The sequence below is a fragment of the Manis javanica genome, chromosome 5 (assembly GCF_040802235.1).
Source record: "Manis javanica isolate MJ-LG chromosome 5, MJ_LKY, whole genome shotgun sequence".
In the NCBI taxonomy this organism is placed as follows: Eukaryota; Metazoa; Chordata; class Mammalia; order Pholidota; family Manidae; genus Manis; species Manis javanica.
Window position 1 is genome coordinate 101,375,820 of NC_133160.1, and position 22,693 is coordinate 101,398,512.

The 22,693-nt window shown below is 37.4% G+C and overlaps 1 long non-coding RNA gene across 3 annotated transcripts in view; it reads right to left on the reverse strand.

Moving 5' to 3' along the window:
* The window catches only part of LOC118972932 (uncharacterized), a 59,351-nt gene that overhangs the window by 26,751 nt on the left and 9,907 nt on the right, over positions 1-22,693 (reverse strand). For all 3 annotated transcript variants that reach the window (XR_005062082.2, XR_012131668.1, XR_005062081.2), the window contains exons 2-3: positions 10,057-10,195; positions 9,463-9,532 (exon numbers count right to left, since the gene is read on the reverse strand). This is a non-coding gene — a long non-coding RNA (uncharacterized lncRNA). The remainder of the gene's footprint in view (positions 1-9,462; positions 9,533-10,056; positions 10,196-22,693) is intronic.

Genomic DNA, 22,693 nt, shown 5'->3' on the forward strand with positions numbered 1-22,693 from the left:
ATAAAAGGCAAAGGCTTGGTGGGAGATTCTGGAAATTCTGCAATTTACCCCAAAGTCCACATCGATAAAAATTTTTCTCCAGATTCTCTTTGGATACAAGAAATGCAAAAAGACCATATAAACAGATGGAAATGAATATTTCTAAACTTCGTATATGTTATTTATTATTTTACACTACTTATTCATTTATATTATTTATATATAATTTATATTACTTATTGTATGTTTTATTATTTATAAGATACAAACTTTCTGCCTCCTTTCAAAATAATTTACTCTGAAAAATTTGTATTTTCAAAATCAATTTATAAGAAAAATTTACAAAACATTATCTTAGAGTAGGTAGCAATTTATTATGTCTGGAGTATGTACAAGGAGTTTGGGCTGCAATAATAGCAAAATTTTATATGCCTGAGAGCTGAAATCATTTGACTCCACACAGCCTGCACGATGAGATCTGAAACTACCTACCTACCACATACCTTACCATCTACATTTACATTACTTTGGGATTCCTCTGTTTCATTGGCATTCAGTATTCATTAGCATTTACTATTCTGATTAGCCATCTGAAGCAAATGGCTTGATTGTTCATTATTAGAAACTTCCTGAAAAATCCATCAACTCTTCAGTGTAAAGCAGCAACAGATAGTTTATGCCCTAAGATTCTTTGAATCTCTTACCTCAGGCTTGCCTTGCTGTTTTTATACATCCTGGATCATTGTATTTTTTTCCCAAGCCTAATCAGCTGACAATGGGAAACCATGGCATTTAGCTTCCCTGGGCTTCTCTAGTTCCCACGTGAGGCTGTTGGAACCAACAGTGCCTCCAGTCCTCTGAGGTGTGACTGAGAAAGGTTATGAACCAATGGGACCACAGGGATTTGCTAAGGGGCAAGGAATGCCTGCAACAGGAGATAAGCAAGTTCCATTCAGTGGCCAGCAATGGGTACAAGATGTGCACAACTACCTTCTGAACCAGTAAGCCAACCTGGGGTCAACTCAACAAGGGAGGAACAGACATGACCTAGCCAAACAGACTAGAATGAGTTTTATCTTCTACAGACAGACAGGCAGGGCAAGAAGGCCAGAGAAGGCAGAGGGCAGCCTAAGGGTGCCTTCCCTTCACATTGCTATCCTCCCTTATATACCTTAAATTAATGAAATAAGGAGGCCACTACACCTAGATGGCTCTAATGCCACAGTGGCCTACCTCTACAAACAAAATCTAGACCCATACATGCCTCACAGTTATGAAATCGAAACCTGAGGACATCCAGTCACAAAGAGCCAACTAGGCTTTAAGCTCTAAATCAAATAATTTCTTTTCTTTGCTGCTGTACCTTCTCTACATAAATGTTTCCCCTGGCTCTTGGTGGTGGAGTGCTCCTAACCACTTCAGGTTTGGTATTGCCTGATGTGAACCAGCATTTGTTCAAATAAACTCTTGAATTTTAAAATTTGCCTCACTTTATTTTTTAACAGTTCCCAGGCACTGTATTGGAGAGCACAGAAAGGGGAAGAAATAGAAGACCAAATCTTTTCAGAAAGGAATAATTTATACTACTGGATCAAATCAAATGTCAAACTAAATAGGAGAGAAGCTAGATTTTTCTCTGTAGCACTGAGACTAGTTAAAGATAAGATAAATAAAATACATTTTCCATACTGATCCTGCAAATAAATGCAAAGTACAGACTTGGCCTCTAAGTACTAAAGCACTGTTAGAATGAACTGATCACTTGTAGATACAAAGATCCTGAAAAAAAAAAAACTATTCCTTCTAATTAGGTAACAAAGGACAGCAGGGCAGAGGACATGAGCAACGTGAATTAGGAATTAGAACTTATAGTGGTCTAATCTTTAAAGAAATGAAGAACTCCATAAAAACCTAGAGTTTTTTCTGTTAGATATTTTGTTCATAATAAAATTCACAAATTAAAATGACTGATTCAAAACATCTCATTTTAAATATCCCCCAGTGTTGTAAATGAAAGTAAACCTCATGTAAATTTTACCTTTTCTTTTAAAAACTTGCAGTTAGGCAAGCAAGAGATGAAAATATTATAATTTCACTTCAAAAGTAATAACAAGGGTTAAGTCATAACATACTATAAAGCATGCCTTCTTTTGTCTTATGTCTGACTATATAACTAATGATATGGAATCATCATTAATGTAAATAACTACTCTCCTAAGAGTCTTACAAATTCTGGATATACTTTGGGCATGTTACTGCTATATCTCACCAAAATCCTTCATAGTTGATGTTATCAAATCATCTAGATTTAAATAAAATCCATCCTTCTGAAAACAGAAACATATGGAGTCCATCCCAAAGAATAAACTATGAAGATATAAAAACAATCCACCTTACTGAAGGCTGTAAGATAGAAAGTGTCTCACTTTCTAGTCCTCCCTCATCTATCTAGGTGTCTGGGATATTGTTCATACACAATATTCCTCTGTTAAATAAATGATGGATGAATGATGTCAATATGTCAATAACTTCTTCAAACCAGAGGTGGTAGAAGAGAATCATAATTAAAATGCAAATGCCTTCACAACAAAGCATTTCTTATGTCTAGGATAAAATGATTAAGGCTTAAGAACCAAATAAAAGTGGTTAATAGTTTATCAGACAGAGCCACTTCTTTGCCATTTCATGTTCAGTTCTTCCTCTTGTCTCTGACATTCACTTTTCTGCCAGGGAATGGTTAATTTGGCTTATTTCTGGCATCGTGTTCCTGGGAACACTTGTAGAACTAGTATTATTCAAGGAAGAAAAAAAAACAACCAGGAACACACACACATGGCAAGTAATAGATAATACAGTAACACTTGTGGCACAGATGCTAGATAAGCTCCACTCTCTGAGACAGTGGGGTTTGGTGAAAGGAACTATGTCATCAGACTGGCTGGCTGTTCCAACTCCTAGCACTGGCCAAAAACATGGTTCTGAATAATCAATGGATCAATGAACAAATCAAAACAGAAATCAAGCAATACATGGGGGTAAATGAAAACAAAATACAACAGTTCAAAATCTGTGGGATGCTGCAAAAGCAGTTCTAAGAGGGAGGTAAGGTACATAGCAATCCAGGCCTATCTCAAGAAACAAGAACAATCCCAAATAAACAGTCTGAATTCACAATTAAAGAAACTGGAAAAAGAAGAGCAAATTAAATCCAAAGTTAGTCGAAGGAGGGACATAATAAAGATCAGAGCAGAAATAAATAAAATAGAGAAGAATAAAACAATAGAAAAAAATCAATGAAACTAAGAGCTGGTTCTTTGAGAAGATAAACAAAATAGACAGCCCCCTAGCCAGACTTATCAAGAAAAAGAGTCAACACACAAATAAATTCAGAAATGAACAAGGAAATGTTACAAATGATGCCACAGAAGTACAAAGAATTATTAGAGAATTCTGTGAAAAGTTATATGCCAATAAAGTGGACAAGCTAGAAGAAATGAACAAATTCCCAGAAAAGTGCAACCTTCCAAGATTGACCCAGGAAGAAACAGAAAATCTGAACAGACTACTTACCAGTAAGAAAATTGAATTGGTATTCAAAAAACTCTCAACAAACAAAATTCCAGAACCAGATGGCTTCACAGATGAACTCTACCAAACATTTAAAGAATAGCTAATACCCAATTTGTTGAGGATTCAAGATGGCTCCATGAGAGGGGAGACAGAGAATTCCTCCCAAAACCATAAATAGTATGAAAATATAGTTAATTGCTACAACTAACCCTAAAACAGCAACAAGAAAGAAGGCTGAACCAGACTGCATGCAGACCTCACAAACAGAGCAGACCTCATGAACACAGGGTAACATATGAAAGCCTTTATCAGGCGTGACAAAAACCACAAGATTATCTCCATATATGCTGGAAAAGCATTCGACAAAATTCAACACCCATTCATGATAAAAACTCTCAATAAAATGGTATAGAGGGCAAGTCCCTCAACACAATAAAGGCCATATATGACAAACCACAGCCAACATTATACTTAACAGCTAGAAGCTGAAAGCTTTTCCTTTAAGATTGGAAAAAGACAAGGAAGCCCACTCTCTCCACCTTTATTCAACATAGTTCCAGAGGTCGTAGTCATGGCAATCAGACAACAGAAAGAAATAAAAGGCATCCAGATTGGCAAAGAAGAAGCTAAACTGTCCCTGTTTGCAGATGACATGATACTGTACATAAAAACTCTGAAGAATCCACTCCAAAACTGCTAGATATAATATTTGAATTCAGCAAAGTTGCAGGATACAAAATTAATACACAAAAATCTGTTGCATTCCTATATATTAAAAAACTAGCAGAAAGAGAAATCAGAAAAACAATTTCATTCACAATTGCATCAAAAAGAATAAAATATTTAGGAATAAACCTACCCAAGGAAGTGAAAGACCTATAGCCTGAAAAATATAGGACACTCTGAAGAGAAATTAGAGAGGCACTAATAAATGGAAATTCATCCCATGCTCTTGGCTAGGAAGAATTAATATTGTCAAAATGGCCATTCTGCCTAAAGCAGTCTACAGATTCAATGCAATCCCTATCAAAATACCTACAGTTTCTTCAGTGAATTAGAGCAAATAGTTCTAAAATTCATATGGAATGACAAAAGACCCCAAATAGCCAAAGCAATCCTGAGAAGGAAGAATAAGCCAGGGAGAATTATGCTCCCTGACTTCAAGCTTTACTACAAAGCCACAGTAATCAGGACAATTTGGTACTGGCACAAGAACAACCCATATATCAGTAAGTGGAACACAATAGAGAGCCCAGATCTAAACCCAAGCATATGTGGTCAACTAATATACGATAAAGGAGCCATGGATATACAAATGGGGAGATGACAGGCTCTTCAACAGCTGGTGTTGGCAAAACTGGACATCTACATGTAAGAGAATGAAACTGGATCATTGTCTAACTCCATACACAAAAGTAAATTCAAAATGGATCAAAGATCTGAATGTAAGCCATGAAACCATAAAACTCTTAGAAAAAAACATGGGCAAAAATCTCTTGGACAGAAACATGAGCAACTTCTTCATGAACATATTTCCCCGGGGAAAGGAAACAAAAACAAAAATGAATAAGTGGGACTATATCAAACTAAAAAGCTTCTGTACAGCAAAGGACAGTATCAGTAGAACAAAAAGGCATCCTACAGTATGGGAGAATATATTCCTAAATGACATATCCAATCAGGGGTTGACATCCAAATTATATAAAGAGCTCACACACCTCAACAAGCAAAAAGCAAATGAGTCAAATAAAAAATGGGCAGAGGAGCTGAAAAGACACTTCTCCAAAGAAGAAATTCAGATGACCAACAGGAACGTAAAAGATACTCCACATCGCTAGTCATCAGGGAAATGCAAATTAAAACCACAATGAGATATCACCACGCACCAGTTAGGATGGCCACCATCCAAAAGACAAACAACAACAAATGTTGGCAAGGATGTGGAGAAAGGGGAACCCTCCTATACTGCTGGTGGGAATGTAAACTAGTTCAACCATTGTGGAAAGCAGTATAGAGGTTCCTCAAAAAGCTCAAAATAGAAATACCATTTGACCCAGGAATCTCACTCCTAGGAATTTATGCTAAGAATGCAGGAGCCCATTTTGAAAAAGACATATGCACCCCTGTTTATTGCAGCACTATTTACAATAGCCAAGAAATGGAAGTAACCTAAGTGTTCATCAGTAGATGAGTGGATAAAGAAGATGTAGTACATATACACAATGGAATATTATTCAGCCATAAGAAGATAACAAATCCTACCATTTGCAACAACATGGATGGAGGTAGAGGGTATTATGGTCAGTGAAATAAGCCAGGTGGAGAAAGACAAATATCAAATGATTTCACTTATATGTGAAGTATAAGAACAAAGAAAAAACTGAAGGAACAAAACAGCAGCAGACTCACAGAACCCAAGAATGGACTAACGGCTACCAAAGGGAAAGGGACTGGGGAGAATGGGTGGAAAGGGAGGGATAAGGGGGAAAAAGGGGCATTACGATTAGCGCACATAATGTAGCGGTAGGGGGTGGGGGGAATACGGGAAAGGCAGGATATACAGAGAAGACAAGTATCTACTGATTCTATATCATCTTACTATGCTGATGGACAGTGACTGTAATGTGGTATGTGGGGGGGACTTGATAATAAGGGGAGTATAGTAACCATAATGTTGTTCAAGTAATTGTACATTAACGATACCAAAACAAACAAACAAACAAACAAACACGGCTTCTCTGAAGTACATGACATCAGATTATATCATCACCTCCCTTTCTTTTGTAATCATCTCCCAACATCCTAGTCACTACCCTTCAGTCACTGAAAACCTTAGCACCCTCCTGTCTTCCTCAGCACCACCATGCAGGTTGTTTATCTTTCTGTCATTCTGGCAACTTCAGAATTAATGGACATAATTTATTTCCCACCTTGATCTCTTAATTCTTTATCTCATCTTCACTCTTTTTCTCTGCTCCACCTCAGCCACCCACACCCTGGATAAGGGTTTCTAAATTGACCCTACTGACATTTTGGGTCAGACAATTCCTTGACGTGAGGGATGGTCTTGTGCCCTCTAGGATGTTTAGCCGCAACCCTGGACTCAGCTCACTAGACGGCAGTAGCAGCCGCCCCAATACAAATGCCTCTCTTCAGTTACAACGATCTGAAACGTCTTCAGACATTGCCAAAGGTTTCCTGGGGGGCAAAAAGCACCCCTAGTTGAAAATCACTGCCTAGATATAGGTGATACCCTGTATTTTATAATCATCAATAATTGTTCCACCTTCTAAATACTCTTGGATGTTAGAATGAGTTAAGACTTTGAGGTCTGTTGGGATGGAATGAATGTTTTTGCATGCAAGAAGTGCACGAACTTTGGAGGGTGAGGAACAGGGACAGAATGTTATGGACTGAATTGTGTTCTCCCAAAATTCATATGTGAAGGCCTAACCCCTAATGTTGGCAGTATTAGGAGGTGGGATCTTGGGGAGGTGATTGGAGACCTCAGGAATGGGACTAGTACCCTTATGGGAGATCCCAGAGGGCTCTTTCTGCCCCTTCCACTATGTAAGGACACAGCGAGAAGAAAGCCCTCCAGAAACCAGGAAGCAGGCCCTCACCAACATTGACTATTCTGGCATATTGATACTAGACTTCCCAGCCTCCAGAACTGTGAGAAATAAATTTCTCCTGTTTGTAAGTCACCCAGTCTGGGTGTTTTGTTACAGCAGCCTTAAAGACTAAGGTACTTTAGAGTGAAACTCAGCCCAGCATTCTCTGAGCCCAGTAGGGTCTCCAACCCATGCATCCTATTATTTGTTCATTATCCATCGCCCTGCCGGTGTCTTCCTTACCCAGCTTAGATTCCATGGTCAGCACTATGATTAGTCCTTTCAAATACCTCTAACTTTTCTATCCCTTCGTATAGTACCTAGCAAAAATCTATCTGTAGTTAAACAACTTATGATTACTACCAAATTGAATCCAAGCAGCTAAACACCACTGGAGAAAGCCACGTAACTGCTGGCTGATGGTTTCCCTCTAAGTCTACAACCACGAATTTCAAATGGCACTCAATACTGTCTAGTAATTTCCCACAGCATTTGCTTTCTCACTGTCTGAACAACTCTTGCACACCTCCCCTTCATTCGTAAACCTCTAACACTCCTCCTTCTTTTCACTGACTCTCAAATGAGGATCTTGCGCATCCCTGAGAAAATGGAAGCAATCAGGCAAGAACTAATCACTCCCCCACCCCTGACCTGCCCTTACCTCCACTGTTCTTCATTAGAATGGGATAAATATTTCTGCTCAAATCCCGAAATTCTACACTGGATCCTGTTTTCGCTCTCCTGTTCTGCAACATTGCTTCTGCAGTGATTCAGTCTATCTCATGCATCCTCACTTTCCCCACCTGCTCCGGATCGCTCTTGCTGGTGTGCAAGCACACCTAAATATCACCTCTCTAGACAACAACAAAGCCCTGCCGTGGTTTTGTGCTTTCCTTCACAGAAAAACAGGACTGTCGCAGTCATTGCCTCCACCTGCTCCACTCCTGTGCTCTGACTGCCCCACATATGCAGGGTTCAGCCTGTCTCCTCTGAGGTGACTCTTAACAAAGCAAAAATAAACTCTGTGCTCATCTTATTGACCTCCCAGCAGTGTGTGACAGGATTGGCCGCTTCTTCTTTCTAGAAGCACTTTCTCCTCTTACTGACCCCATCTCACCTAACTGATGCCATCTCATATAGCTGCCTCCGTTTCACATAACTCTTCACCCTTTCCTGCTGTGCTTTGCCTGCCTGGCCTTTTTTCTGTCCCTTACACGTGCTAACCTTATTCTTGCCCCATGGCCATTCTGGGTGTGGTTCTCTCTACCTATAATACTCTTTCTCTGGGCCCAAGCAGGGCCAAGGTCTGTGCTCAAATGTCACAGCCTCTAAGAGGTCTTCCCAACTAACATTTCTGAAGAAGCCCAGCTCATCAGTCCCAAATGGGACCATTTTATTCTCTTCAGAGCACTTGTCACTCTCTAACATAATCTTATTTTACATTTCAACATTTATTGTCTGTCCTTCCCTGCAGAATCCAAATGCGATGAAAGAGGGAATTATTCATTTTTATCCCAGGCACAAGAGCAAAGCCTGGGATACAGGAGGCAATCACTAGCTGGGCTGACTGAACGTTGTAACAGGGTGACCAAATACGAACTCCTCAGTGCCCAGAGGCACAGAAACCTTTGCCTCTATTTTCTGTCCTAGGGAATACAGTAAGAGTCTATATGGATGTCAAGTTTAAAACATTCCTGATAAGAGAAAAATACAAATTAGAAAATAACTATGTATACTTTTGTCTCCATACAAATATTTTAGAACTCACCCCAAAAGATAATAATAAAATCCTCTCTGCTAACAATCAGGGGGCACTGTAGCATGGTGCAAGTTTTGGAGCTAGATTGCTGGGGTTTGAATCCATCTCTGCCACTTCTTAGCAGTGCAACTTTGGGTGATCCCACCTCTCTGAGACTCAGTTTTTTCATTTGTAAAATGGGAGAAAAAATACCAGTTGGAATTAATATGACAATTAAATGTGTTGATTCATTTGGAGTACTTTGGTCTCTGAGTCATGGTTACTACAGCTAATATTAATCATTACTGTTATTATCATCATTAATGTTATTATAAAATAAAAAATAAGGGTAAAAGCAATGAATTTGGGTTTGGGGTTCTCCTCTGTTAGGCAGCTAAGTGAGGAAGTGAAAATTATGTAGTATTTTTAAAAAGGCATTTAAACATCTTATTATTTTAGCAAAGCATTTGAATGCATAGAAATGATACCCTATTTCAAATACTGCTTTGAAATCTAGAGAAAAGAATGATTTTTAAAAGAAGCAGAAAGTGTGATAGATACCTGCTGACAAGTTGTCACAAAGTTGGCTTATGTTCCAGCAAAAATGTGTTTGACTTGAACATCCACAGATCTAAAGGAAAGTCATAAATGCATGCTTATTGCTTTTAGAAGTAAAAGCACCTAAAACTGCTCTACAAAAATTCTTTAAAAATCCTGATGTATTACCAAGCAAAGTTTACTTATTTATTGGCAATTTATATTCTTCTAAATGATTTTGACTATAAACAACCTAAAAGATGTGATCAGATTATATGTTGTATATTTAGTTAGCTTAATATTTAATTTTCCATACACCTGCATAATAAAACCAGGCTGACATGCTTTAGAAGAGGTTTAATTAAATATATAAAAGTATATCATTCTGATGCTTAAATAACCAAATTGGGATCTTCTTTAGTATTACCTTAATCTTTAGAAAGAGTACCAAATACTCTAGGAATCACGCATAAGAAAAATGTGTATTATTGAAATTAAAAATAACAGTACTAAAAGAACCACAGGTCTAAGCACTTCTTTGAAAGGAAACTGAAATAGCATTTCTCCTCCAGTGTCACTGGTTAACACAAAATCATGAATTAGTGGGACTGCTCATACCATCAGCAGAAATCAGGCAGCTAATGTCAAGGTTCTCTGGAAGAGCCTCTGGAGGAGCTGGGCTTCTTGTACAACTTGTTCTGAGACCAGAAGGCACCACCCGCCCAGTGGTGGAGACATATATGCCAGGGTATGATAACTGCAGGAGAGAGAATACATTATAAGGTATCATGCAATATATTCACACTTTTTGAGAAAGATGATGTCTTAACACAAAATAAAAGATTAATCTTATATTAAGTACCCAGATCCCTTATCACAATGTTAGGGTTACAGGGTACTGAATGATGTGGCTAAACAAATGGTAGGTGAATATTAACTTATTACTACCCTTAAAGATAGAATATTATTGATGAGTCTTTACTATGGTTTCTATAATTTGTGTTTTAAATGTAAGATTTTTTGTTTTTGTTTATGAATTGGGCAGATAATATTCAGAGTGTCCTCATAATTAGGTTAGGCCAAACTTTGACTACATATGCAAATATACATCATGCTTGCATGAGATCACTTTAATTTTGTCTTACCAACCTAAATAGGAAAGTAACACTACTTTTGTTATAAGCTCACTGCTCCCTGTAGCACCTGGTAAGGTAACCCATACACAGTACACTTAGAACAAATTCTTGTTGAATAAATGAAATGTCTAGCACAAAGAAGAAAAAATGGAAAAATTAAACCATATTTAAAAGAAGTAAATTTTCAGGAAGGAAAATGATCTACAAAAAGAATAGTCACATATTTTAGAATTTTAACATGTGATAGTAACATTATGTGTGAATAAGTTCTAAGTAATAAAATATAACACTTTCTATTCACACTAAAGAAAAAAAAGCCTATTACTTTCCACAATCTATCTGTTAAACTAGGCCATCAACTCTTTCCACGAGTCGTGGACCTCACTTCTTAGCACTGGGGCTGTATCCCAACTGTCAACAGCTATTGTCTCCAAATGCGAACACTTTCCCATCCTGTTAGAAAAAGGAGGAATCAGACTAATTTCAGGTCAAAAAGCTTAAAGATTAAGTATCATAAGAGACTTATAGAGTACTGTGAAACATAAGTTTTCCAAATAAAGGAAGAGTCCTGTAATTATTATTTCTAATATTGAATGTAGAGTTAACACATTAAACATGAAAAAAATCATTGGCATTCTCTCAAATACAAAGTATTTAGTAAGTGTTTGTAGAGTGAGTGGATGGACAAATTCATTTGTCCAGATTAACACTAACATTTAAGTATAGGGTTACTTTATTTGAGCATTTCTCTGAAAATAATCTTTTCAAAAGATGATTCTTGATTAAACAACTCAAGCTTTCTCCTGACAACTAAGAACAATATAATCCAAACATGCTTTTAAAACAAAGCATACAAATTATTTTAGATATAGAGTTTTTAAAAAAACGTTTCAGCTACACAAATAGCGTTCAGGTCTATTCCTTATGGCTATGAAGAGACTCCATGCCACAACTTGCCCTGTCCTACCTGCTTTTTGCTAAATGCATGCCTTTGTTCATAACGCACCTTCTACCTGGAATTTCCTTTTCCCCATTTCTGTTTACAAAAATATATATGTCAAATGCCTTTTCTTGGTGAAGCCTTTCCTGAACTCCACAACATCACTTGCTCCTCTTTCTGGGCTCCTGCAACAAATGATGCCCTTAGTAAGCACACATTCCCCAACTTGGTACTAATTTTACTCTGTAGTGCTCTATTATCCCGTCTTTGCCCAACCAACTCTAGGAAGGACCTTAATCATTTTCGTAGCCCCACCAAAGCCTAGCAAAGTGCTTTTTACACAATACATGCTAAATATAGCGTCTGGAACTTAATAGTCACTCAGTAACTCTTGGATGAATTAATTAGGTAAAATTCATGATTAATGTCTTTTTTTATTAAGGTATTATTGATACCTTAATATCATACACTCTTATGAAGTTTTCACATGAAAAAACAGTGTGGTTACTACATTTACCCATATCATCAAGTCCCCACCCATACCCCATTGCAGTCATTGTCCATCAGTATAATTAGATGCCACAGATTCACTATTTGCTTTCTATGTGCTAAACTGTTCTCCCCGTGACCCCCCACACCATGTGTACTAAACATAATACCCCTCAATCCCCTTCTCCCTCTCTCCCACCCACCCTCCCACACCCCTTCCCTTTGGTAACCACTAATCCTTTCTTGGAGTCTGTGAGTCGGCTACTATTTTATTCCTGCAGTTTTGCTTCATTGTTATACTCCACAAATGAGGGAAATCATTTGGCACTTGTCTTTCTCCTCCTGGGTTATTTCACTAAGCATCATATCCTCCAGCTCCTTCCATGCTGTTGCAAATGGTAGGATTTGTTTCTTTCCTATGGTGAATAGTATTCCATTGTGTATATGTACCACATCTTTATCCATTCATCCACTGATGGAGGTTAATGTGTTTTTTTTAATCTTTATTGAATGTCCACTATGGGTACAACATGGAGCAAAGAAAATATAATAATTATTACATTAGTATTTACTTTAAACTTTACAAAATCCTTTCAGCTATTTTACCTCATGTGTCCTCATAAGCGCAGAGTAAGTAGGCATGAAAAAGACGTTGTCTTTATTTCATGGATGAAGAACTTAGCCTCAGAGAAGCAACAGTGACTTGTCTCAAATACAGGTGAGTAAGTGGAACAGTGGATGTTTTTTCTTTCCACAATGCAACCACATCTAATGAGCTTCACTTTCTCAGAAAACATCCAGGTGAAAAAAACAGAAACACAATAAAAATTGCCTGTAATCATGTCTTGAAAATCAAGCTTGGAAGATTATTTATGCCTGATATCTCATATCAATAGCCAAGTTTTCTTTTTTACTAATTTTTCCCTAACAGTGATATAAGGACGACAGGAGAATGAGAGAAGGGAAAGAAAATAAAATTTCCTGACTCAACCATATGCCAGTTTCTCTCACAACACATTTCCCCATTTAAACTTTTCAACCACTCTGTAAAGCACATATTTGAACCCCCTACAAATATGGATAACTTGAGACTTAGAAAATTTTAATGACTTGCTGAATATAAATACTAAGATAAATGGGGGACTCTAGATTCAAACCACCCCTTTCTCTACCTTCCTTCTCACAAAAGAGCACTGATTCAAAGTGATGTGACAGGGATATTAGAAAGGGAATGAGAGAGAGGACAAGCCTTTAAAGGGTCATGATGGAGCAAATGGGGTTGAAAAAGGGCAGAAGGAACAAGTTAGGAGGCGAGAAAATAGGCCTGAGGTCCAACCTGAGGATCAGCTGGAAGGACATCTGAGAAGATGTCAGAACACTGAATTTCCATTGCTTTCCTCCACTATCCTCAGTCTAGATTCCCTTCTGTTTTAACCCCTTCTGAGTTCAAAGACCATCCCTGTGCTGCTTAGCCAGGACAGCACTTAGACTGGAAAAATGGAAAATGGAACACATTCCATACATTAGCTTAGTTAATGATTACATTCCAACTACCATCCCAGTTACCTCCAGGGAACTCCTGGCAAACGTTGTCTAGTGGTTCACAAATGGACAAGACAGTTAGCATAGCAAGTACTAATCAGTCTGAGAAAAAACCCACCTAACTCAAACCCAACCTTTCAGTTTCCACAGTTAAGAAATGGTAGTTTTGATTTTTAACACTAGGTGGCAGTATTTGTCGACTTCATCGCTTTACTCTTACAAAACGACCTATTCATAGTTGGCAGAGTAATGGTTGACATCTCTTTCCTGTAGGTAGTCTGGTAATTATTCACAAGGGTTTTAATGATTTTCTTTACCATGCTTATCACAAGATATTGGTTTTTAAATTTCTTAGAAAATCCACTATATGCTAGAAAAAAACACTATATGCTACACTTGTTTTATTATATGATCCTTATATCATTATAACATACTGCATTATAACACTGCATTTATCTGAAGTCTACCAGCAACCTCAGAGCTCCAAAACACAGTCCTGAACTGGGAGGAAAGAGGAAGAGTGCCCCTGAATCCTAGAAACAGTTGCCACTCAAACCACTCACTTTTTAGAACTTCTAAAAACGCTACCCAATAACAAACTGAGGGTTTCCTTCCTTCCTTCCTTCCTTCCTTCCTTCCTTCCTTCCTTCCTTCCTTCCTTCCTTCCTTCCTTCCTTCCTCCCTCCCTCCCTCCCTCCCTCCCTCCCTTCCTTCCCTCCCTCCCTTCTTTCCTTCCTTCCTTCCTTCCTTCCTTCCTTCCTTCCTTCCTTCCTTTCCTTCTTTCCTTCCTTCCTTCCCTCCCTCCCTTCTTTCCTTCCTTCCTTCCTTCCTTCCTTCCTTCCTTCCTTCCTTCCTTCCTTCCTTCCTTCCTCCTTCCTTCCTCCCTCCCTCCCTACGTACCCCCACCCTTTCTTTCTTCTTTTCTTTCTTTATTCCCTTCTTTCCACATGCATCTGATTAAACAAAACTCATTCACATGGCTACTCTGAGTAACTGAGAGTTCAGAGTAACTGCAGAAAATGCTAGGAAACATAATTTTTAGCTAAGCACCTTACCACCCCAAATAATATTGGAGTTCTGTTACCAAGGATGTAGGAGAGAAAAGATCTTAGGTGGCAATGAGCAGTCTCTTCTCAACTAGCAGGGAATTGAAGATGTTTGGTCCAAACATACATGGCAGGTGGGCAAGTGGCCAGTGCACTTGTCTGCTCTCACCAGGCCCTGAGCTTAGGTTAATGCTCTGCCATCACTGTCTTGAAATTCTTAAAAACTTTGTCTTTGAACTTGTGTTTCGTAAGTGATGTCTGATGGAACACTGGATCATGCATTCGAGCAGAGGAGATGTGTGCAGCGTGTTTGCTATTTCTTGCTACCCAGTTTGCATATAGTGTTTGAAATGCCCTATGAGTACAGGATTCCTTTGGATCCACGACGTGAGGGAGTTCAATGAGACTCTGAACTAGGATAAAGTAAGCAGCATACATCTGCAACAAGGTAAGCAGGGACACAGAGAGTCCCTAGAGGTCACGCTTTCTGTTCAAATCAGAACTTGGCTTCCAACACAGAAAGAAGGCAAGGGCATTCTATGAAACACAAGCAAGCAAGGAACCCTATCACACCCTTTCTTACTTTTGTTACTGCTCTGTATTAGCCAACCACTTATGCTGAAATAATGATAGGAAAAAAGGAAAGATAGGGTAAAACCCGTAATTCCTTTTCCTTTCAGTCTTTCCTTATCATTGGCCAAAAGAGTATTGATGGAACACGCAGGTATCAAGAAGTGAAATAAAACAGTTGAGTTACTTTGGTGCAGTATTTCTATTATTCAGGCAAAATTAAATACACAATAAGAGCTATAAAATGCTAACTGTATAACTGATTATTTTGTATATGAATTAAATGCTAACATTTGCATTTAAAACTGGCATTGCACAATGTGAAAAGGAATGGTGAAGTTCATGCTGATAATTTAAAATCCTTATTTTCTTTACATAGAACATTAAAAAACAAATAAAAAACATCTTGACAAATTGAAAGATTGTGGAAGAGTTCTGGTACCTGTAACTGCATGTTTTTCCTGCTTTTTGAGAAGGGACTCTGCATTTTTGAACAGGGACTCCTTTATACTGAGTCCCACATAATGAAGCTGGTGCTGGTGACAGGGTTTAACAATTCAGTAAGACTATGCAAGAACAGTTATTTTCTACAGCTTATCTAAAACTTACTCAAGCCTCTATATGAGTGAGTGGCCAGGGATCTTTAACTTATTATTTAACTATCTTATCATCTCATCTTGTTTGAACTGTTGTTTTTCACGTAAATACTCTATTTTCCAGACATTTTCTTCTTTTCTGTGCCCCATCCCACACCCATCCTGTGCTGATACAAGAACTACAATAAAAGGTTGGAGTGAAAGGATAAAGCAATTTATTGAAGTCGAGACAGAAGGCTGTCCCCACTATAGTGTTCACCAGGAGAGTTCAGCATTGTGTCATGAAGTTTTATGAGAATTTTTTCACATTTATGTCCTTACTCATCACTAGTTTATAATACGTAGGAAAAGTTGAATCAGAATATAGAAATTCAGATGGTCATGTTATGGAAAATCATTGAAGGAATATAATAAACTGCCTTCTGTTGAAGTCTGAGAAACTCAAACCATTTCACATCTTGTTCTACTGCCAGCTAGCTAATATTTACTAGTGCCTTCTAAGTGACAGGCAGTGTCATTAGAAATTCACATGAATTATTCTTTTTATTTTTTTTATTTTTTTTATTTTTTTTATTTCAGCCTTCTCTGAAGACTTTGGCAGCTTTACTAAATGTGATTTGTACGTAACATTCAGTAAATGTAATATATACATAATAACATCATCAACATTTTATGGAATGGTATACATAGCATATTGTGTTTTGCAGTATATAATTATCACACTGAAGCTGTTTATTCCCCGCATAGGGAATTCTATATTGCTTGTGTCCTTTAGCTTGTGAATGTGACAAACAACATTGGTTGTTTTTCTAATGTTCAATTAACTTTGCATTCCTGAAAGAATCCCAATTTGGCCATAGTGCATTGTGTTTTACATGCTGTTGGATTCTATTTACTTACATTTTGTTTAGGATTTTTGCATTTATGTTTATGTGGAAGTTATGCCTGCAGCTACTCTTTCTAGTCAGGTTTGGTAACAAAGTCATACTGGTGTAATAAAATGAGTTGGAAGGGGTGTGATTCCTCTTTTTTTTTATTCTTGGAAAGAATTAGAGAAACTTCATTAATATTTCTGTTGTTGACTCTATAATAAAACTCCCTCATGAAGCCATCAGAGACTGGAGTTTCTCTTTTGAAAAGATTTCTGACTACCGATTTAATTTATTTAATGGTTAGAGAACCTTTCAGTTTTTCTATTCTGAAGTTAGATTGGGGAAGTTTTATTTTCTAGAAATTTCCCTATTACATATACATTTTCTAATTTTTCGACATAGCGACATTCTCATGCTATTGATTAAATGTCAGTAGCATCTGTAAGGGGTCTCTTTTTTCATTCCTCACACTTGTTGTTTGTGCTTCTTTTTTTGTCTTGATCAATATTACCAGAGGTTTGTCTGTAATCAGTCTTCACAGAGAGCCAAGTTTATTTTTGATGTTTCTCTCTATTGGACATTTGCTGTCTTTTTTTATTATTTTGTTAGTTAATATTTACTGCTTTCTATTAGCTTTGGTTTTATTTGGCCAGTCTTTTTCTAACTTCCTGGAATGAATTTTTAATTCATTAATTTTTAGGTCTTCCTCCTTTCTAAAGTATGTTTGAGGATCTGTATTTTCTTCTGAACAGAATACTTTAGTGTATTGAATAGATTTTTCAATATGTTATCATTTCCTATTTTAATTTCAAAATGTTCCCAAATTTTGAAATGGCTTGTTATGTTTTTATTGTTGATATCTAGCTTAATACATTATGAACAGAGATCATTATTTATTGTACCTTTAAAATGTATTGAGAGTTATTTTGTGGCCCAATGAGTGGCTACTTTATAAGAATGTTGAATCTGCTTAAAAAGAATGTGTTTTCTATAGTTGTTTGGTGCAGTGTTTTTTATATGTCCTCTTGGTCACTTTTGTCAACCGTCCTGTTCAAATTTTCTGTATTTTTACTTTCTTCTGCTTATTCTATTATTATCGAGAAACATGTAAAATCTCCCACTATGATTGTCAATTTTTACATTTCTTGAAAGTCTGTCTTACGGTCCTGTAATGTAAGTCCATACTTACATGTAAAGTTATATTTTCCCATAACTTTATTAAAATAATTTAATTTATAACTGAATGTAAGTATTAATATATTTAATATAACACATCATTTTCATAATTCATAATTTAATGTAATAATTATATTATTATAAAGTGACCCTTTTTATTACCAGTAATGATTTTTTCCTTAAATTTTCTTTCATCTGATATTAATATACTTATGAGATCCATGGCATAACTTATCCAGGCTTTTATTCTCAATCTTTTTATATTCTTATGTTTTAGATGTATCATTCTTGTTGTTGATCTTCCTAAGGTTACCTTTTCTCTCTGGCTGATTTTAAGATTTTATATTTGATTATAAAAGATATACTGCTTGGAATTTACTGAACCTCTTAAATCTGTAGATTTGATATTTTTCATCAGTTCTGGGGAAATCTCAGATACTCTCCCTTTAAATATTGCCTTTGACACATCTTCTTTCTCATCACCTATTGTAACTGTCATCAAATGTATATTATACAGTCTCACTCTGCTTTATTTCTCCTTGTTCGACCTTGATATTTTTCACCTATTGGTTTATCTTTGCTCCATTGTAGATATTTTCTTCTGAGCTGTCTTCCAACTCATTAATTCTTTCTTTAGTATATATAACTTGCTTTATACCCATCCATTAAGTTACTAATCCCACTGCTTTGTTTTTCAGTTCCAGAAGCTCTATTTTTTCCAATTTTCTGTGTCACTTTTTATCTTTTCTTGTACCCTACAGTTTTATATAAGTTCATCTTTTATCCCCCCTCTAAACATAGTGATCATAGTTGTTTTATCTTTTGAGTCTGAAAATTCCAATATTTGGATATTTTGGGTGCCTGACTCTATTTTTTTTTTTTTTTTGAGAGGGCATCTCTCATATTTATTGATCAAATGGTTGTTAACAACAATAAAATTCAGTATAGGGGGGTCAATGCTCAATGTACAATCATTAATCCATCTCAAGCCTAATTCTCGTCAGTCTCCAATCTTCTGAAGCATAACGAACAAGTTCTTACATGGTGAACGAATTCTTACAGAGTGAATAAATTCTTACATGGTGAACAGTACAAGGGCAGTCATCACAGAAACTTTCGGTTTTGATCATGCAATATGACCTATAAACCATCAGGTCAAATATGAATATTCATTTGATTTTTGTACTTGATTTATATGTTGATCCCACATTTCTCCTATTATTATTATTATTTTTATTTTTAATAAAATGCTGAAGTGGTAGGTAGATGCAAGATAAAGGTAGAAAACATAGTTTAGTGCTGTAAGAAGGCAAATGTAGATGATCAGATGATCAGGTGTGTGCCTATGGACTAAGTATTAATCCAGGCTAGACAAGGGCAGCAAGACATCCACGGATGCAGAAGATTTCTCTCAAAGCAGGGGGGGTGAGGTTCTGAGCCTCACCTCTGTTGATCCCCAAATTCTCACCTGATGGCCCCCCTGCAACTGTGCCTGTCTTAGGTTGTTCCTCCCTTGAGGAATCTTACCCGTCTCTGGCTAACCAGTCATCTTCCGGGGCCATACAGGGAAATGTAAAGTTGGTAAGTGAGAGAGAAGCCATATTGTTTGCAAAGGTTAGCTTTTTACTTCTTTGCAGATTTATGCCCTGTGGCTTCTATGCCCAGCACTTGTCTTGAGGTATCTTTACCACCTGGAGGAATTATGATACTCGGTAAATTCGATATGAGGCACGAATTCTATTTAAGGTTTGTAATTAGGAAGGAAGAAGAAAAGCTATAGATGTAGCATATGAAGGAAACATGGGAGGATTGATTATTTCTTTGACATATCTTCTTGTATAGTACCTTAAGTATGTATAGGTTTTAAACTACTAACTAATTTGCACACACATATTAACATAATAGGAATACGGTGACATAAACAAAGCAAATCTATAATTACCAGCCATCTCCAGTGAAGCCAAGAAAACCATTTAGGCACCCTAGGCATTTGTGAAAATTTATCTATGATATGATGGATATTTTCCAACTGTACTTGAACCATCAGACAAATTAAAGCAGCCCATTTCTGGGATCTGTTCACATCCCATATGTTCTTTTAACCATAGATAGTCTATAGTCATGAGATTTTGGGGTGCTACACCTTGCACCCCTCCCAACTCCTGATTGAGTTCCAACCGTACAGATCCGGTCAAATTCATTGTCTCACTGTATGCACATGCCAACCTAGACATCTCCCTCCTCATTCCTATGGCAAGTCCAGGAGACGGTGGGCTGGATGCAGCCACAACCGCAGCATCGTCCGGATCCCTGTGGAGGCTTTTTGATGATCATCCCCCGGCACGAGTCCTCCAGAGAGTGCTGATGCCGGAAGCTCCTCCTCATATCGTATCTTAGTTCATTTTCTGGGTATCCAAGCTAGGCCTTGATCTTCTGCGTAGAAACAAACAGACCCTTTGCCCACACTTTGACATGCCCTCTATACCACTGTGCAGAACTCATTGGAGGTCAGCACACAGTAACTGCTTTTTTTTTTTTTTTTAATTAAGAGAAAGGAATATTATCAGAAAAGAGTACCTCCATAGCTGATCATCTGACACCCTTTAAGTGATCAACATTAAGGATATTTAAAGCATGCGTTGATCTTTGATTTACCAATAGTTTTATCCTGTTAAGGAGTAATCCCCCTTTTCTTTCTTTCTTTCTTACTTTTTTTTAAAAAATTTTTAATCTACACTTACCTGAAGAATACTATGTTTACTATGCTCTCCCCTATATCAGGTCCCCCCTAACAACCACATTACGGTTACTGTCCATCAGCTTAGCAAAATGTGGTAGAGTCACTACTTGTCCTCTCTGTGTTGTGCAGCCCACCCTCCCCTTTCTCCCTCCCCCCCATGCATGCTAATCTTAATACCCCCCTTCTTCTTCCCCCCCCTTATCCCTCCCTGCCCACCCATCCTCCCCAGTTCCTTTCCCTTTGGTACCTGTTAGTCCATTTTTGGGTTCTGTAATTCTGCTGCTGTTTTGTTCCTTCAGTTTTTCCTTTGTTCCTATACTCCTCAGATGAGTGAAATCATTTGGTATTTCTCTTTCTCCGCTTGGCTTATTTCACTGAGCATAATACTCTCCAGCTCCATCCATGTTGCTGCAAATGGTTGGATTTTTCCACTTCTTATGGCTGAGTAGTATTCCATTGTGTATATGTACCACATCTTCTTTATCCATTCATCTACAGATGGACATTTAGGTTGCTTCCAATTCTTGGCTATTGTAAATAGTGCTGCGATAAACATAGGAGTGCATCTGTCTTTCTCAAACTTGATTGCTGCGTTCTTAGGGTAAATTCCTAGGAGTGGAATTCCTGGGTCAAATTGTAGGTCTGTTTTGAGCATTTTGATGCACCTCCATACTGCTTTCCACAATGGTTGAACTAATTTACATTCCCACCAGCAGTGTAGGAGGGTTCCCCTTTCTCCACAGCCTTGCCAACATTTGTTGTTGTTTGTCTTTTGGATGGCAGCTATCCTTACTGGTGTAGGGTGATACCTCATTGTAGTTTTAATTTGCATTTCTCTGATAATTAGCGATGTGGAGCATCTTTTCATGTGTCTCTTGGCCATCTGTATTTCTTTTTTGGAGAACTGTCTGTTCAGTTCCTCTGCCCATTTTTTAATTGGGTTATTTGTTTTTTGTTTGTTGAGGCGTGTGAGCTCCTTATATATTCTGGACGTCAAGCCTTTATCAGATCTGTCATTTTCAAATATATTCTCCCATACTGTAGGGTTCCTTTTTGTTCTATTGATGGTGTCTTTCGCTGTACAGAAGCTTTTCAGCTTAATGTAGTCCCACTTGCTCATTTTTGCTGTTGTTTTCCTTGCCCGGGGAGATATGTTCAAGAAGAGATCACTCATGTTTATGTCTAAGAGTTTTTTGCCTATGTTTTTTTCCAAGAGTTTAATGGTTTCGTGACTTACATTCAGGTCTTTGATCCATTTTGAGTTTACCTTTGTATATGGGGTTAGACAATGGTCCAGTTTCATTCTCCTACATGTAGCTGTCCAGTTTTGCCAGCACCATCTGTTGAAGAGACTGTCATTTTGCCATTGTATGTCCATGGCTCCTTTATCAAATATTAATTGACCATATATGTTTGGGTTAATTTCTGGGGTCTCTAATCTGTTCCACTGGTCTGTGGCTCTGTTCTTGTGCCAGTACCAAATTGTCTTGATTACTATGGCTTTGTAGTAGAGCTTGAAGTTGGGGAGTGAGATCCCCCCTACTTTATTCTTCTTTTTCAGGATTGCTTTGGCTATTCGGGGTCTTTGGTGTTTCCATATGAATTTTTGAATTATTTGTTCCAATTCATTGAAGAATGTTGCTGGTAATTTGAGAGGGATTGCATCAAATTTGTATATTGCTTTCGGCAGGATGGCCATTTTGACGATATTAATTCTTCCTAGCCATGAGCATGGGATGAGTTTCCATTTATTAGTGTCCCCTTTAATTTCTCTTAAGAGTGACTTGTAGTTTTCAGAGTATAAGTCTTTCACTTCTTTGGTTAGGTTTATTCCTAGGTATTTTATTCTTTTTGATGCAATGGTGAATGGAATTGTTTTCCTGATTTCTCTTTCTATTGATTCGTTGTTAGTGTATAGGAAAGCTACAGATTTCTGTGTGTTGATTTTGTATCCTGCAACTTTGCTGTATTCCGATATCAGTTCTAGTAGTTTTGGAGTGGAGTCTTTAGGGTTTTTCATGTACAGTATCATATCATCTGCAAATAGTGACAGTTTAACTTCTTCTTTACCAATCTGGATTCCTTGTATTTCTTTGTTTTGTCTGATTGCCGTGGCTAGGACCTCCAGTACTATGTTAAATAACAGTG